The sequence below is a fragment of the Dermacentor silvarum genome, chromosome 3 (genome assembly GCF_013339745.2).
Source record: "Dermacentor silvarum isolate Dsil-2018 chromosome 3, BIME_Dsil_1.4, whole genome shotgun sequence".
Taxonomy (NCBI): domain Eukaryota; kingdom Metazoa; phylum Arthropoda; class Arachnida; order Ixodida; family Ixodidae; genus Dermacentor; species Dermacentor silvarum.
In genome coordinates, this window is record NC_051156.1 from 226,757,407 (window position 1) to 226,775,429 (window position 18,023).

The 18,023-nt window shown below is 47.4% G+C and overlaps 1 protein-coding gene across 1 annotated transcript in view; it reads right to left on the reverse strand.

Moving 5' to 3' along the window:
* LOC119446831 (septin-1) overlaps positions 1-18,023 on the reverse strand; it is a 610,438-nt gene that overhangs the window by 101,832 nt on the left and 490,583 nt on the right. The gene's annotated exons all lie outside the window — the stretch shown is intronic.

Sequence of the window (18,023 nt, forward strand, 5' to 3'; positions counted from 1 at the left end):
ATTCCGCAAGTTGACTTTATCAAATATCTCGGTGTAATATACGACACAAACCTGAGCTGGCAAAATCACATCGATCATGTTAAATCTAGGGCGACACGCGCGGTTGGCATGATAAGCAAACTTGGCCGACATCGCTCTGGGCTACGCAGAGACACTTTAATGATGATTTATCGTATGTATGTTCGTCCGATATTGCAATTTGGATGCGTGCTATTCTCTGGTGGGCCAGCGTACACAATTAACCCCCTGGTTCTTCTACAGCGGGAGGCAATTCGGAATTGTCTCGGTTTGTCAAAATTTGTAGCCAACAATGTTTTATATCAAGAAGCACGACTGCCTACACTTCCCTGAAGATTCCGCATTCTAACGGTAAAAACATATTTAAACATTTATGCATCTTCTTTGAGAAGATCACAATTTGTATTTATTAGGGAAATGAGGGCATTTTTCGAAGAGCATTGGTCCCGCATACTTCGACCTCAAGTTTTGTTTGTACAAGCTGAGCTCGATCCATTAAATGTTAATATACGCGAGATCGCTTGCTCAGACAAACCCTTACCTAATATAAAGATTGAATTTGACGATATATTTCCATCGAATGCCAAACTCCTGCCCACTACATACTTAAACGGCATGTTACAAGATCATTTAACGCAACTAGGAATAGATCACGTGATCGCGACTGACGCGTCAATGAATGAAGAGAAAGCGGGTGTGGGTATTTTCTCCGAATCACTATGCTGGTCTTATGCAGTACGCCTTCCGGATTTCACACCCATATTTTTGGCTGAACTAGCAGCGATTATCTTAGCTCTGCGGAAACTTCCTTCAAATTACTCAACAGTGGTTATAGTGACTGATTCACTGTCAGTATGTACATCGCTCACTTCATCTGCAGACACTACTGTAACCAATACATTTAAATTGTTAACACCTCCTAACTTAAGTCTGGTACGATTGGTATGGGTTCCAGGCCATCGTGGTATATTCTTAAATGAAATGGCTGACACACTTGCGCGGATATCTCTTGATGGACCAGTTATGCCTAGTTCGGCTTATGTCACTGCGGCTAGGTTTAGAAAATTTTCCCTATTACAAGATTCTACAAAACTGAAAATCCAAATGTCGGAATTTAATCATTGGTCCTTTTCGTGGGACAATAAATGGTGCCCCACACGTAAATTAGAGATCTCCATAACAAAATTACGCTGCCGAATCCCACCATTAAATTTTTACCTACACAGGTCCGGTCTGGCACCGTCCCCTCTGTGTCCTACCTGCCAGGAACCCGAAAACATTGACCACTTTCTATTATTTTGTCACCACTTTAGGAATGAGAGGAAGAAATTCGAATTTTCATTCCGTAAATTGGGTATTTCACTAACTACTGAAAATATCCTCTCCTTCGGGGCTTCTTCAATGGGCTTTAGCCACAGGAACATCTGCGTGGCCCTCTGTGACTATATCTGTGACACAAAAAGACTACCCAGTTAATTCTCGAAATAAATAATTGGATAACTCATTAAATCGCTAATTGGTGTTTCGAAATTATTCTAATACCACCAAAATTTTTGTGCTGTTTTTATACAATTACAATGATTTTAATTCTGTCTCTGCCCTGTAAATATCTTTCCAAATTATCATAAACACTATACTTCACCCTGATTTAGTTTTCCGTCTAGTTTTTTTTTTTTCTCCATCTCCCCCTTCCGTTTAACCTTTAACCGCCGGCTTCTTGGCCAATCCCCCGTAGTGGGTAAGCGCCACGGATGAGGATCAAGCAAGCAAGTGCGACCAAGGACGGTTGGCTAAGGCAGCGGGAAAGTGCAGTAACGACCGGCTTCAAGTCTTCACGGCGAAGTCCTATAAGGTGGACTGCCCACTCAGAGCCGTTGTGACAGAAGGTGGATCCTGGCAAAAAACAATGAGCAGCTTCCTTCAACGTCATCGGAGCACCTTGAAGGCAGAGGACCCGTTCGCCCTCCAAAGTTCAGCGGACTTGATAGAAGACGGCCTACTTGGAGCCAGCACGGCTTTTTATTTGGACATAGAGGACTGTCATTACTCAATTACCCCCGACGAATTGTTTGTAGCGGTGCGTGAAGCGATTGAACTTAGTGGGGTGGTTCGTTTTCAAAACTAAGCAAGTAGGCATGAGTATTGGAGCGTTTCTTGAGCTGCTGTCCTGTTATTTGGAGGCTACCCTGGTCGAGTTTAAGGGCCGCGTATTTTTACAACAAAAGGGGATTAGTATTGGGTCTAGCGTTGCCCCGGTGCTATGCAGTATTTTCCTGGCAAAATATCCTGACAACCTCATTTGCATATTATTGATCAACGATCATGTGCATAGTCCATGTGTTTAGATATGCTGATGATTTTTTTATCTTATTAAGGCTTTTACCAGGGGCATAGTAGATAATGTAGCTGAGGATATTTTATCTGTTCTTAAGGGCTGCTCTCACGGTTTAAATTTCACCTATGCGAACTGCCGGATACCAAATGCATTCTTTTCCTCGACTTACAACTAATCTTTCACGACAATGACCATGTCCGCTGGATGTTTTCACCTCGGGCTAAGAAATCACTAATGCCGTATGGATCTAATCGGTATAAACTGTTGGACGCGTTCTGGACGCAGTGCAGAAGAGCTGCTGCCACCGCATGGCGTGTAGCCTGAAACAGCAGGTCGAGAGGTTGCTCGCAGCTGGTTTTCCTCTCTCGGTCATTAGGGCTGTTGCTGAAGCCGTATTGCGGAAGCCGCCGACATAAGCGCTAAGGAAGAAACTATAAGTAATGCCCTACTTTACATAAAATCTCCCACAATCTTAAGAAGGTGGCTGAAAGGCAAGATGTAAGCGTTGTTTTTTCCGCACCTTGCAAACTGGCTAGCATGTGCGCGAGAATTGGAAACGAGGGGAGAACGAGAGGGGCTCGTAAAATTAACCACGTAAAACCCTTCATTGAGTGCGAGGCTGGAGTTGTTTACCGCATTCTGTTGGCATGTGGAAAAGTGTATATAGGCCAGACAGGTAGATGTGTCAATAGGCGCTTCCGAGACATGACACATCCTTAAGCGGGGACCAGGGAAGCGATTTGGCAGTACATCGCCCCACTTGCCAGAAGTGCAAAAGAAAAAGAAAAACATTGCCAATGTTTGATCGTGGGACCATCTTAGGGAGGGGAAAGACTAGATATGAGTGAGGAATTTTAGAAGCTTTTCACATTGGAAATCAGAAAGATAACTGCCTCAGCAATACATCTTTGTGTTTAACAAGCAAGGAACGTGCCTACTTAGCGGGTAGGTAAAAGGTGATCAAACTTACATTGATGCACGTGTCTTGGGATGAGTACAAGATGCGCCTGCGTCGGATGTTGTGTGCGGTAATGCTCATTTTAAGCTGATATCAATGTACATGTCTTGGGAGGAGGTTAATATGCGCATGCGTCGGACGTTTCGTGCGGCAATGTAAATTCCGATAAAGCCCAGTTGAAAATCCAGCGTCCGTCCGTGTCTAACGCCTTTTCCTTGTGTATACGCTGGTACCCCCCTTTTGCAAGTTCATCATGCACAAACTGGCCAAAGAGCTTGCGCTAATGCCATTCAGTTCGTCACTGCATGATTAGGAATGCTTAATTGTTTTTAGATTCACATAATTTTACAAACTAAAACCTGGAAAGCATTAGGTATTAAGTGCTTTGGAGTACGCAGCAACTACAGGCTATTTAATCCACGATATGGAAGTCTTCCCTGCCATTCGTATAGGCAGCGCACTCCATTTCGTCGTAGGCTCCACCATTCTCATGATCCAAGCAAATACAAAATTTGCGCAATACCCCACTCTTCTTAATAATTTGAAACTTTAAAAAAGGAAACGTTCTTTTTAAACACCTTTGAACCACATGCGACAGGAAAGAAAGCGATAACTTGCTGCGAAGCCCAGTGCAGCCGCTTCACTGAGTTTACTGTCTCGTCCGGGAGCACCAACGCTCGGACCTGACAACAGAAGAAGGAGAAAAAAAAAAAAGCTCGGAACCTTCTGTGATACTTTGCGAGAGAGCGCGGTGCCTTCAATTCAAGGCACGTACAAGAACAAATGTGCCCGGCGTCGCGGCACTGTGTACAGCGCGTGGCTCAAGTCTGGCAACGGCAGAAATGTGCCAAGACAAGTTTGAAGCGGCCTTCGAAGAAAAACCCTGCTTGCCTCGCATTTTACAATAGTCGCGCAAAGGCGTAGCACGATCGCCTTCAATCTACGTACTGTAAAACGTGCAATGACAGCAAGTGGGCTTCTCCGCATCTTTATAACACTAGGGGAAAGGCGCTGACCAGAAAACTAACGACCGCCTACAGAAAGAGGAGAGTTATTCCACGGCCACTGTGGGGAAAAAAAAGAGGAACGGCTGTGATGACCCTTTTGCTCTCGTTCAAAGTACTTACACTCGGTTGGCGAATCAGGCGAGTTTGATAAAAACGCTTTGATTGACGAGTGGTTCGAGGCGTAAATTGGTCGTCCACATTTACGCTTCAGGCGGAGAAACGGAGTCATTCGAGAATGTTCGTCAGCTTCGCAGACTCGCGAAACGCGAACACGTGTGTTCTATGCTGCATCGGATTGCTAGCACTGGCATCGCTGCCGTTGTTATCGGGTGATGGAAGAGTCGCCTTCGTTTCCACTTTCTACCTTAAAAACTACTGCATATGTTAGCGCGAAATTTTACCTGCTCTTTGTGCATTTCTTAGTTTCTTGCCGTTTTCCTCGCCGCGGAACCTTTAGTAGTTTCTGTAATTATGTACCAAATATTAGCCGAGCTTTAAATTTCAGTGTACTGTTTCTGAGGAAGCAATAAAAGTGGCAGATATATTCCACAGGTTAGAGTTCTCAAAAATAACGTACAAGAGATTGTGTTTGTACTAGCAGCATCTAAAACAAGTTTTGCTCAAACTTGTCCTATAACCTATAGGAGCAAAATGAATTTTAGTTTTTGACAAGATATATCTAGAGAATGTCTTATTATCTGGCAAATATATATATTTTTTTCTGTATGGTATTTCTAACACAAAAAAATGCAGAAATAGCCATTGAAAAAAGCGCAGTTTTATTTCCCCACTTACCACAAGCGTAAAAAACGCTCCAGCAAAATGTACACCATGGCCGGGATAACGTAAAACTATTTCAATTAGTTCATTATAAATAGGCCATTCGCCCTCCGTGATAGGTCGAAATGTCTCGGGCCCCGTCCATCTTACGTATCCTTTATTATGTATTCTTACATGGTAAATACGCTCTAAATATGTCTAATATATTCTATATATAGCGACGGGGATAAAGTAGGCAAAACAAAAGGGAAAATGTATTGTAGCGGAAATGCGCGGATGTTAGAAGAAGACAAAGAAGTGGCGTGGAGCGCGCGCTTGAACTGGGCGTTTGATCGTACCGGACTGGTTTTCGCCTTCGGCTGCTCCCTTCATGTGCTCTCATCTATCATCACCTGTAAATAAACCCACACCTTCGTAACAGTATTGATGGAATATATATATATATATATATATATATATATATATATATAAGAAAATCAGAAGCACAACTTCGCGGTTATCTTAGGTTTATTATTTTCCCAACAGTTTCGGTCGGTGGACCGACCTTTTTCAAGGGAAGGTGGACCTCCCTTAAAAAGGTCGGTCCACCGACCGAAACTGTTGGGAAAATAATAAACCTAAGATAACCGCGAAGTTGTGCTTCTGATTTTCCTAAATACGCTTGGCCCATTGAAAAATCCAGTTACTACTTACTATATATATATATATATATATAGGCACAAGTTGGAATACGCTATAGCGCAAGACAGGGGTAATTGGAGATCGCAGGGAGAGACCTTCGTCCTGCAGTGGACATAAAATATAGGCTGATGATATATATATATATATATATATATATATATATATATATATATATATATATATATATATATATATATATATATATATATATAGAGAGAGAGAGAGAGAGAGAGAGAGAGAGTGAAGCCCAGATGGCGGAACAACAACCACACGAGCGCTTCTTCGATCGTCGTCTTCCTCCAATTGCTGGCGCGGTCTCCAATTTACGGGAATGGTTTGTAACATATGACACCCGCCGGTGGGAGCGCCGTCTCGGCGCTTAGGGAAGGGAAGGGTCGTTGTCGGAGAAGTAGGGCTTCAGACGGGTGACGTGAATGATATCACCAGGAGGTACGGACGACGACGAGCTACCGTCCACCGGAGCGATTTCGTATGTGACCTCACTTAGCTGGCGGAGAGCCTTGTAGGGGCCAGCGTAGCGAGACAGAAGCTTCGAAGACAGGCCCACGTGGCGGGACGGCGTCCAAAGAAGGATCAAAGAGCCTGGAGAGAAGTGAACGGTTCTGTGGTGGCTGTGATAGTGGGCCATTTGGGAGATCTGAGAGGCAGAGAGACGATCGCGTGCAATCTGGCGATCGGTTTGACCCCTAGCAGCAGCATCACGGGCGTACTCTGTAGGGGCGTCGGCAGCTGATGGCAGGAGAGTCTTCAAGGGCAGCGTTGGGTGGCGGCCAAACAACAGGTAGAACGGAGAAAAGCCGGCGGTGTCGTGGCGGGGCGAGTTGTACACGAATGTCACATAAGGCAAAGTGATGTCCCAATCACGATGATTTGCGGAAACGCAGTACATCGAGAGTATCGTGGTCAGCGTGCAATTAGGACGCTCGGTAAGTCCATTCGTTTGCGGATGGTAGGCTGCGGTTAGCTTTTGACGCGTGGAACACGAACGAAGGATGTCGTCAACGACTTTTGAAAGATACGAACGACCGCGATCGGTCAGCAGTTGTCGTGGCGCACCGTGGTGGAGAATGACATCCTGAAGCAGAAAGTCCGCGACGTCAGCGTTGTTGGCAGTGCCCGGGTGATGACATATCGTGTGGTGTTGTAAGTAGCTACGGCAATCTACTTGTTCCCCGTGAATGAAGTCGGGAATGGTCCAACAAGATCAAGGCCCACACGGTAGAACTGGACAGTTGGAATGTCGATAGGCTGAAGTGGACCCGCGGAAAACAAGAATGGGCACTTGTGGCGCTGGCAGGACTCACATGCAGCAACATACCGGCGTACAGAACGGTAAAGGCCTGGCCAGAAGAACCAACGCCGCATCCGGTCGTATGTACGGGAGACTCCGAGTTGTCCGGCTGTTGGGGCATCGTGGAGCTGGTGGAGGAGAGTAGAACGGAGGGTTATAGGTATTACGAGCAGCTCTGGACCGTCGTAGTTGGTATTGCGACGGTAGAGAATGTTATCACGGAGCACGAACAGGTGGAGGGACGGGTTGGAGTGAGTAGCGCGTAGACGATCGATGATGGACCGCAAGTTTGCATCGCTGATCTGTTATCGCTGATCTGTTGTTGCATCGCTGATTGCGTATATCCCTCAAGTCGGAGATGGCGAGGAAGCAGGCGTCGGAATCGTGGGCGATGGAGTAGGGAGCATCCACGGGATGACGTGATAAGCAATCAGCGTCGTGGTGCATGGCACCGGACTTGCAAAGGACATCAAAGCTGTATTCTTGAAGCTTTAGCGCCCAGCGACCAAGTCGTCCAGTCGGGTCTTTGAGAGACGAGAGCCAGCACAGCGCATGGTGGTCCGTGATGACCGAAAAATTGCGGCCAAACAAGTACGGTTGAAATTTTGCGACTGCCCAAGCTATAATAAGGCATTCGCGTTCAGTGATCGAGAACATGCGCTCTGAAGGGGAGGTGGAGGCGACTGGCGTGGGCGATGACGCTGTCTTGGCCTTGTTGCCGCTGCGCGAGAACAGCGCCGATGCCGTGTCCACTGGCGTCGGTTCGAATTTCTGTAGGCGCGGTGGGGTCAAAATGCGCCAAGATAGGATGAGTGGTAAGCAATCTGGTGAGCGTGCGGAATGCATCAGCTTGTTCGGGACCCCATGAAAATGTGATGTCCTTCTTCAGGAGCTGTGTTAGCGGACGGGTAATGTCAGCAAAGTTCTTGACAAAACGCCGGAAATAATTCCCCAAGCCAACAAAGTTCCGGACATCTTAGGCCGAACGCGGCACAGGGAAATGTTTCACGACACGAATTTTGTCGGGATCAGATTGGACGCCACGAGAACACACACGGTGACCTAAGGCAGTAATTTCACGACGGCCGAAGCTGCACTTCGAAGAGTTCAACTGGACAGCTCGTCGGAAAACGCCAAGCACAGCCGATAGGCGAGTCAGGTGGCTCTCAAATGTTGGCGAAAAAACAATTACATCATCTTGATAACAGAGGCATGTCGACCATTTGTAGCCACGAAGCAGAGAGTCCATCATTCTTTCAAATGTGTCGGGGGCATTACATAAGCCAAAAAGGCATAACTTTAAACTGTAAAAAACCGTCGGGTGTAACAAATGCGGTCTTTTCGCGGTCCAGATCGCCGACAGAAATCTGCCAATTTCCTGAGTGTAGGTCGATGAATAAGAAGTATGTAGACCCGTGAAGACAGTCGAGGGCATCATCAATCCGCGGCAGTGGGTAGACGTCCTTACGTGTGACTTTGTTCAAGTGACGGTAGTCAACGCAGAAGCGCCAGCTGCCATCCTTCTTCTTTACTAGGACGACAGGCGATGCCCAGGGACTACAGGAAGGTTCAATGACGTTTTTGGCGAGCATCTTGTCGACCTCACGCTGAATCACTTGCCGCTCAGCATGGAACACGCGGTAAGGCCGTCGTCGGATGGGGCTGGCGTCTCCAGTAGGAATCCAATGAGTTACAACGAATGTCTGGCCCAAAAGACGGTCATCGAAGCCAAAGATGTCGCGATAAGACATCAACCGGTGCCGGAGATCGGCAGCGTGTGCTGGGACGAGGTCAGTCACTATCGTTTTAGCAAAACTGACATCTGGTGAACTGGACGAGGCGGTCACCGAAGAGGAAGGCGAAAAATCGTCAGCAGCGAATGTAGAAATGGCATGCTCGTCGACAGCAGAGACGTTAGCCAGGGCCATGCCTACCGGGATAATTTGGGTGCACCAGCCTAAGTTCAAGATGGGCAGTGACATTGTGTTCTTAATAATGGTAACGAGGGTGTTAGGAGCAGCAATATTTCAGGCCAACAGAACTTCGGATACGGGAGTCAACAAGTAATCAACATGGCAGTGACATCAAGTTCACGTACATAACGGCTTCAGGTGGCAATCGAACGTGATCGACGGAGCACAAACGCGGTTGACGTGTGGGCGGAGCGTAAGAGTGAAAGGGCAAGTTTAGATGGAGCACACCACTGCCACAATCAAACAGGGCAGAATGGGCTGATAGGAAGTCCATTCCGCGGATGAGTTCATGGGAGCACTGCTCGAGCACAGCAAGTAGTACAGTCGTGGAGCAGTCGGCGACACTTATGTGTACTGAGCACATCCCAGGGACAGGGAGTGTCCCGCCATCGGGGACACGGATGGTTGATAACGTGGGCGGTGTGAGGACTTTCTTCAACCGATGACGAAGCTCTGAACACATCACATATATTTGTGCGCCCGTGTCATTGAGAGCAGCGACGAGTACACCATCCACTTGAACGTCAATTAAGTTTCGTCTATAGTCGGCAAAGTGGTCAGAGGATTTTGCGGGTGAGTCGTCAATGCAGTTTCACCTCCAGGAGCTGCATCGTCTATAGTTTTCCGGAGGCAGGCGTGCAGTCGGCGGTGAAATTGTGAGCGAGACGATGGGCGACGACACAATGGCGAACGGGACTGGTGACCACGCGGAGATGGTGAACGACGGTACGACAGTTATGAGCATAGGGCGCAGACACCGGTTACTGCAATAGCGGGCGACATGACCAAACCGACAGCAATTAAAGCAAATGGGCCGGTCGTCAGCAGTCCTCGACTCAGCTGGATTGCGGGGACGCAGCCTCTGGCATACGAAACTGGGAAACGGTCAGTCGGGCGGGAGGAAGCGACGGCGCACACCGAGTCCAGGCCAGCTTTGGATAGCTCCTGATGAGCGATGGCTTGGACAAGCGGTATCATAGTAGAGCTAGACACACAGGCGCGGGAGCACGGGAAGCAGGCGACATAGCCTCAAGTTCACGCCGTATGATCTTCGTCACGTGTTCCGCGGTTAGCGGCAGCTGTGGCGGAAGTACGTCTTCGCACGACGATGTTGCTGCCGTGTGGGGAAGTCGAGCGAACTGATGGGCAATACGTCTACTCTTGGTGTTTTCAAAACGCTTGCACTCCTTCATGATGGCATCTACTGTGTCACAGTCCTTGCAGATTAGCAGATTGAACGCACCATATGCTATGCCTTTTAGGACGTGTCCCACTTTTTCCAACTATGCCATACTATATCCGCTTTGCGGCAAAGGGCCAGCACATCCTGTATGCAAGACAGGATTCTGCTGATGTTTGGGCACGTGATGCTAGCTCCTTCTTCGCCATGATCTTTAGACCGAGAGACTTGCAGAACAGAGCACGCATCTTTTCCTTGCAGGTATCCTGGCTTCGGATTTCCTCTTCCCGATTCTTGAACCACACACTTGCTGTCCCTTGAAGATAAAATAGGATGTTGGCCAACATGACTGTATCATCCCATCGGTTGTTCTTACTTGCACGCTCGTAGATCGCCAACCACTCTTCAATGTCGACATTATCAGTCCCACAAAACGTGCCTGGGTCTCTTGGCTGGGCAACGACAACCATTGACGTTGCCACAGTTGTGGTGGGAACGATCTCTTCGGTAATTGTGGGAAGAGCCAGGCGCCAGCCGCTGCGGAGCTCCGTTGTGTCGAGTTGGTACCCCGCACCTCCACCAAAAATGGGACCGGGATAAGAGTAGGCAAAACAAAAGGGAAAATGTAGTGATGGAATATATACAGAGTGAAGCCGAGATGTTGTTGTTGCCTCCACACATGGCTGGCGGAACAACAACCACACAAGCGCTTCTTCGATCGTCGTCTTCCTCCACTTGCTGGCGCCTTCTCCAATGTACGGGAAGGGCTTGTAACAATATTCTATATATTTACAAATATATATATTCCAAATACGTTATGTATTCTGCCTTTGTCCGCTCGAAGTTAGTTTAGTTCTGTTGTATAGAACTGTATTCAAAAATTTTACCAATGTGGCAAAAATTTAGTGTGTTCAGCGATGTTTCATTCGTATGCCGTACGACAGATTTCTGGGACGCCATGTATTTTATGCCTATGAGCGTGTACAGCGTATGTTTAATATTAGACGCCTAGAAATAAGGCGTAAATATCCTGATTACTTATTCTTGTATAAACTAACACACTGACACACTAATAAACTAATTTCTGACAAATATTGACACATACGTGCTCAAAAGGCGTTGTGTATAGCATACCTCTTTCCTGCGGGCAGCGTTATGTGGGACAGACGGGCAGATGCTTAAATGTGAGATTGCAGGAACATAGCCAGAAAGTGCAAAAAGGCAGAGAGAGTTTTCTTGCAATACATTGCTCTCAACATGCATGTTCTCCACTTTTTGACAAGACAGCTATATACTAACTAGACACCCACATGAGAATACAATCATTATAATCAGTGAAGCCGCGACTTTTGCAACAGGCAACTGTATCAGCAAACCTTCCATAGCGTTGACAGATAAAGAATCTGCTTACTTACATTCATTTGCACGTGGGGAGCCGCCTCGGGCTTTGTTGGCTTTTCTTGCGGACGTGTGGCAGTTTGATTACCTGCACTAGTATCTGTGGTTTTGATCACGTGCGCGAGGTTATATATTCATGTTTCATTGTAATAAACGCCAGTTGGAAGTCAGCGCTTGTCCTCGTCGCCTCTTTTTGTGTTTCGTGTCTGCTTTTGCGCTGGTCGTATCAATATGCCAAGCAAGTGTAGGCCTTAGTCCGGTGCCACCGTCTCCATCTTCCCGTGGCCTCTTTGCCATGTTCGGATACATTCAGGTTGTCATTTCATCGAGCTGTCCGAACTTTCCCCACTTCTCTGGTGTGCTGGGCGCTGCGTTGCGTGATGCTGCCTATGTCTTTCGATATAACTAATAAAAAGGAAAGAAAAACATCGTTCACTTATCGAGGTTATCGGACGTCCCCTGCAGGATGTACTCGCGTATACGTTGTAGAAGCATGGAGCGAGCTGTTCAAACCTGCTCCGTAGGAAAACGGTTGGGCACCACGAAGTTTGGCTCAGAGTTCAGAAAACAAATCAAACAGACACTCTTGGTGCCTTGAAAGATTGTAGACAGCTTTTCTTGCGGACAAACTGAAAAGTGAAAGCTGCATTCGTTCAGAATGCACCAATTCCACTGCTGCCGGCATCCGCTGGAGGCAATTCACCTTTACCCGCGGGACACTCTTGTTCGCATGAATTTATGCTTAGTTGAGCTGCGCGCCACTCGGTGTTCCCGTTCCGCACCGTCGAGACAAGTTCCGAGGAAGCGCCCACAGGCCGCATACCAAACATGCCGTTTCCCTCGATGCGTCTAGCACTCAAGCTGTTCTTACTCGTTTCCCGGCATGCGAAAGGCCTCGCGCATTGCCACAGCTGTGCAGTACGCAGCGTCCGCCGCCTTTGTTGCTCCACACAGTGCGCAAGTACGCCTGTTTGCATCGCGATGAGCCAGCGCGCCCAACCATTTGCATGGAATTCTCGTATACTGTTTGTGTACGGCCTTCCAAGCGCCGCGTCCTTCGAGCCATACTTATTTCCTTCTCTCCTCACATTCTCTCCTGCCTGTTCGGTGCAGCGCAACGGAACTGAGACCCGACTTTTGTCCAAGGCCGATAAAGAAGCGAGCGCTCCAACATGTCAGGCTGTCAGTAAAGAAGCACAAATCTTGTATAGCGTGGTGGCCAGCTAAGCGCAACGTTCGACAGACTCTGCAACCGACTGCGACACTTCGCTACAGCACCATGTGACTGTGACCGAAACTAAAGTACTTCAAAAATGTACAAGTGCACGTCAGTTGTTGTAGCATTGTCAACCTGAATAAAATAGCGCTAAATACAGAACGGAGAGCAAGAGGAGACACAACACGTGTGCTAACGTATATAGCGCTCGCGTTGTGTCTCCGTCCTGTCTTTTGCGCTATTTTATCCTTGACAAAACAACAGTACTCTGCATCGAAGCCACAACGCCTGGTCCTGAAACCGTCAAATCCCTACGTACCTTCTTTCGCTTTCTTTGACAGACGTGCTCATTGTCGGCGAACCTCCACAATGGCGTATAGTATAGGCCATCTTAGTTTCGGTACATTCTAGGCTTCCGTCGCAAAATCATTAGGCTTTCAAAAGTGGATAATTACTCATCGTTGACCTTAGTAACTTCAAGTTAACGCGCCTGCACAACACTAATTTTGCCTTTTCAAAGCTCCCAGGAACAGTGGCCATACGACTGAAAGTTGAGAGAAAAGAAGAGGGAAAGGTAGGGAGGTTAACCAAGGACGCGCCCGGTTGGCTACACTACACTTGGGGAGGGGGAAAGGGGAAGAACAGGTAAAAAGAGAAAATAAAATTAATAGTCAGTCATTCGCAGAGTCAGTCGCAGAGGAATCTCCGCTGTTACGAGCGTTCGTACAATGCAGTATCCTTCAAGAAGTGCAGAAGGGCTTTTGTGGCCTTTTGCATGCAATAATGCGTAGGTCAATGTCCAAGGATTGTTTCTTCCGACAGCGCTCTATCATCTAACAGGTTGAGTTAAGCTTGTTGAGTATGTCGTTGTGTGTGAAAGGATGGGCAGTGACAGAGAATGTGCTCTAGAGTCTCATCGCACCCGCACAAATTGCACGCCGCACTGTTGGCATCTCAATTAGGAATGAATAGGCATTGGTAAATGCGACGCCCAACCACATGCAACACAGTGAAGTTGTTTCGCTACGGGAGAGTCCAGGTGGCAGGCGAAGTCGCAAGCTAGGGTCGAGAGAGTGCAAGCGTGAGTTGGTGAAATCCGGTAAATTCCATCGTAGAAGTGTGATGTGGCGAGCAAGTGATTGAAGTTGTCGCGCAGCATCCGTTCTTCAGAGTGGTATAGGAACCCGCTTATGTTTTTGACGAGCCGAACGCGCAGCTTTATCTGCGCTGTCGTTGCTAACAATTACGCAATGGCTCGGCAACCATTGAATTAGAATGTCGCATCCATTCTCGAGCGCGTGATGATGAGCGTTGAGAAAGTTGACATAGGGGTTCGTAGTGCGGCAAGGCAGGCTGGCACACACGGCCGCTGCCACAAGTCGAACGAGGAGGATACGTCGGGCACGTCTCCGCCGTGCATTCGCTCCCCGTGAAAGCGCGCGTCTCTCGCGCCCTTTCACTCGCACATACAGCGTCCGGCGTGCGGCGACGATTTTATCGCCGTTGACGTCATACGGAACCTCACGGCGACGGCAGAAATCCTCCTTGAGTGTCCATATAATTGCTATCGCAATAAAATAGGATTGGGGCGCCGCGACTGTCGCTATGTGGCATCTTTAAGCTTTCTTGCTTGCTGTCGCTGCTCAACAAGCTCAGAAATGATGTTACATAAGCTGTGCGTGCTCTTGTAGCGTTGGTATAGGTGTTAGACGAGGGAGGGCCGTAATTGCTCTCATGGTACTTCTGTTGATAACCTCAAGTGTGTCCCACTGTTGAGCAGTCAGTCGTAGGAACTGCGCTGGATATATAATGCGATGCTGCACGACAGATCGCACGAGGCAACGAGCCACGTCAGTGTGAGCCCCACCACTCCGTAGCGGAATTCTGCAAATCAGGTGAACTGTTTCTCCTGATGTTTTGCTTATCTTGATATATTTCACGCTAGACCCCGACTAGTGAACTTCCAGGCCAGGAACCCGCAGCTGTTCAGTCTCAGGAATCATCGATGAGCCAATCTTGAGATGGAAGTCCCTATTTCAAACTAACTTTCTGCCCGGTTGGTTGGCAACATTTATATAGCAAGATTTCTGTGTCGATATCCGGAGTCCAGTGGACTTCGCGCATTCGTGTAACACATCAAGACCTTTCTGCAGTTGTTGAGATTGTATCTTGAGGTCTCTGCGAGTGGAGAACAGTGTGACGTCGCGTCGGCATAAATGAGAAATATTCTATTATCAACGTCCTGTAGTTCCCAGGCTAGAGGCATGAAAGCAATATTAAATAATAACGGTGCCAGAACGGAGCCTTGTGGTACCCCACGGTTTTATGTAAACGAACCGAACTTCTTCCTGTCTACACGTATAGAAAATGTTCGGCGGGATAAAAATGAGTGCACTATTTTCTTCATCTGAAACGGCAAGTCGAGCGTGTCCATGTTTTGTAGAATGGTCTCATGATTCATATTATCGTACGCTTTGCATATGTCAGTAGCCACCACAGTGCGCACCAAATGAATGTAGGGTGAGACGTGCAGGACTTCATCTGCCAGTAGAGCTAAGCCATCTTCCGTACCCAAGTACAGCCTGAATCCGACCTGCGCTGGATGGTATTTATGGTTACGTTCGACGCACCACGAAAGCTGAGTAGCATAGCATTCGCTCCAGCAATTTGCAGATCGTTGATGATCCAAATACATGTTTTCTCTCTCTCTCTCTCTTGATGTCAGAGAAACTGGCCCGAGAGCTCCAAACTTGTTGGTGGCTTTCTTGGTTTAGGTACGGGCACCACCATGGAGTGTTTCCACGCAGGTGGGAGAGATCTCGCCATCCAAACGCTATTCATAACGTGTAGTAAAGTGTCAATGGTCTCACCTTCCAAGTTTTTAAAAAGCTCATACGGGAGACGTTCAGGCGCTGAATCTTGTTTCGTGCCTTCAATTTCAGTGAGTATCTCGGCTTTTGTGAAAAGCATCGTAATGCCCCAAGTTTCATCCGCATCAATTGAAGGGGGAGTTGCTGGTGGTTGCTGGCGGTTGCTGGTGATTAGGAAAAAAGCTGGCAGCTGCTTGTTAAGCAAAATCTTCCAGCGTAAGGCTGAGAGCCAGTCGAATTCCTGACGATGGGTCTGCCTGATCACCACTGCGCTCCAAGGCCCGAAAAGTGCGCCATAATTTCTTGTTTCCTGCTCTGGAGCCCAGGTGCTCGCACCCATCACGCCAGCGGTTTCGTGTCAGTTGCTTTTCGTAGCGCCGAGCACGCGCAGTCATGCGGTTAGCCAAAGCGCGGGCTTCGTGTTGCAATAGGTTAGGAATACTCACATGTTCCGCCTGGCGGCGCTGCGCCCATAGGTTGAGAAGGTTTAGGTCAGGGCTCGGTTAGTCCTCATTCACTGTCACAGAAATCATTGAGTCGTGTAAAATTGTCTGTAAGGTGGAGATGGCAGTCGTTGCATCAAATGCCTTTGATCTGTCATGGCCGCGCACCCTGCCCGAATCAGTTACCCGTAGTGCGCGATGAAGTTTCTTCAGGTATTGAGTATGTATGCCAACTAATACGGGTCAGCGGTCACGTCCTTATGCGTCTGGTATAGCCGCTCATGTAGGAGATCAACGACCAAGCCACCAAGTGAGGTCCGGTGCGTGAGATCGAGTTGCTGAGATGGTAGGTAGGTCTGAATGATTCAGAAGGGCGAAGTATAAATCTCTGAAGACTACTTAAACCTGCTTGCCTCTTTTTGAGTCATTTTCATAGCCCCACGTGGTGTGGGGGCATTAAAATCACCTCTAACAAAAACCAGAACCCCTGGATATGCGAACCAGATGTCGTGCAACCAACCGAATTTGAGGCGTGTACTGCGTGGTCTCCCGTAAATTGAGACAACTAATAATGTTATATAATACATATAATGTTATAATGTCAGTTATAATGTCTGCCACAATATTTTATCTATTCGTTTTGAAAAACTGGCGCTACTTTCCGGGCCGGGATTTGCTGGTATATAATTGCAAGTGAGATTACATTACATAAATTACACATTACATTTACCGAAGGTCGGGGCTAAAGAATTATTGGCGGTTTCTCAATTGGACTCCTAACAATGTGCACATGCACTTGGCCTCGTTTCCGTAGAATGAGGTCACCCTGTTGATGTTTTCAAACTCCTACTACAGTTACAACAGCAGTAGCAATAATAATAATAATAATAATAATAATAATAATAATAATAATAATAATAATAATAATAATAATAATAATAATAATAATAATAATAATAATAATAATAATAATAATTCTGCTGTCGGGCTCGCCGAAGTACCACCAAGTACGGTGGCGCGGAGCTGTTAATGCAAAAAACTGCACCTGGCGCATTAAGTGCACGATTCGTACCTGCAGCTTCTGTACCTGCAGATTCGTACCGTAGCCGTCGAAACTGTAGATTTCAACCCTGTCATAGCTCAAGGCGGATCCACATATAACAAATCCCGAAACTAGCCATTATCTCTAGATGTTAGTCCTCAAAATCAACACGAAACAAACAAGCAACGTAACAACTGCGTATAGATGTGACAGCCGCAAGCATACGGTGATCGTCAAAGGTTTCGTAGTCGCCGCTTGCGCGAACAGAGACGTATATAGTGTGGCCGAGAGCTTGGCCTCCACATAGTACACAGAGATCCCCTTTATTCAGAAACGGCTCTTCGTCCCTGCAGGGCTGTCATTGGCGAAATGCCACTGTGGGACAATGCTTCTGGCTCTTAGGTGTGCCAGTCATACGACAGGCTCCGGTGACCTTGTCACTCACGGAGTGATTCTTCTCTACAAATACTGAGCATTCTAAACAAAACCCGAGACAAGCTTTCATTTCCCGACCAATGGTATATTTGGGTTTCCGTTGTGCAATAAGTACGTTGTGCAACAGGGAGTATACTGCACCTTGATTAGCGTTTTGCACTCTATGGACGGATGGATGGATTTTACAGGCATTCTCTCCGGAGCATGGCGGAACGGGCTCATGTCCCCGAGCTCGTCACTTGTACCTTTCTGGCGCGTTTAAGATCTGTAGTTATTGTTAACGAACCGTCGCATCTAAAAGTAATTCAATGCTCTAAATATGATGACGGTGATGATGGCATGAGCATCCCCTTCAGAACGGGGTGTTGGCAAAGG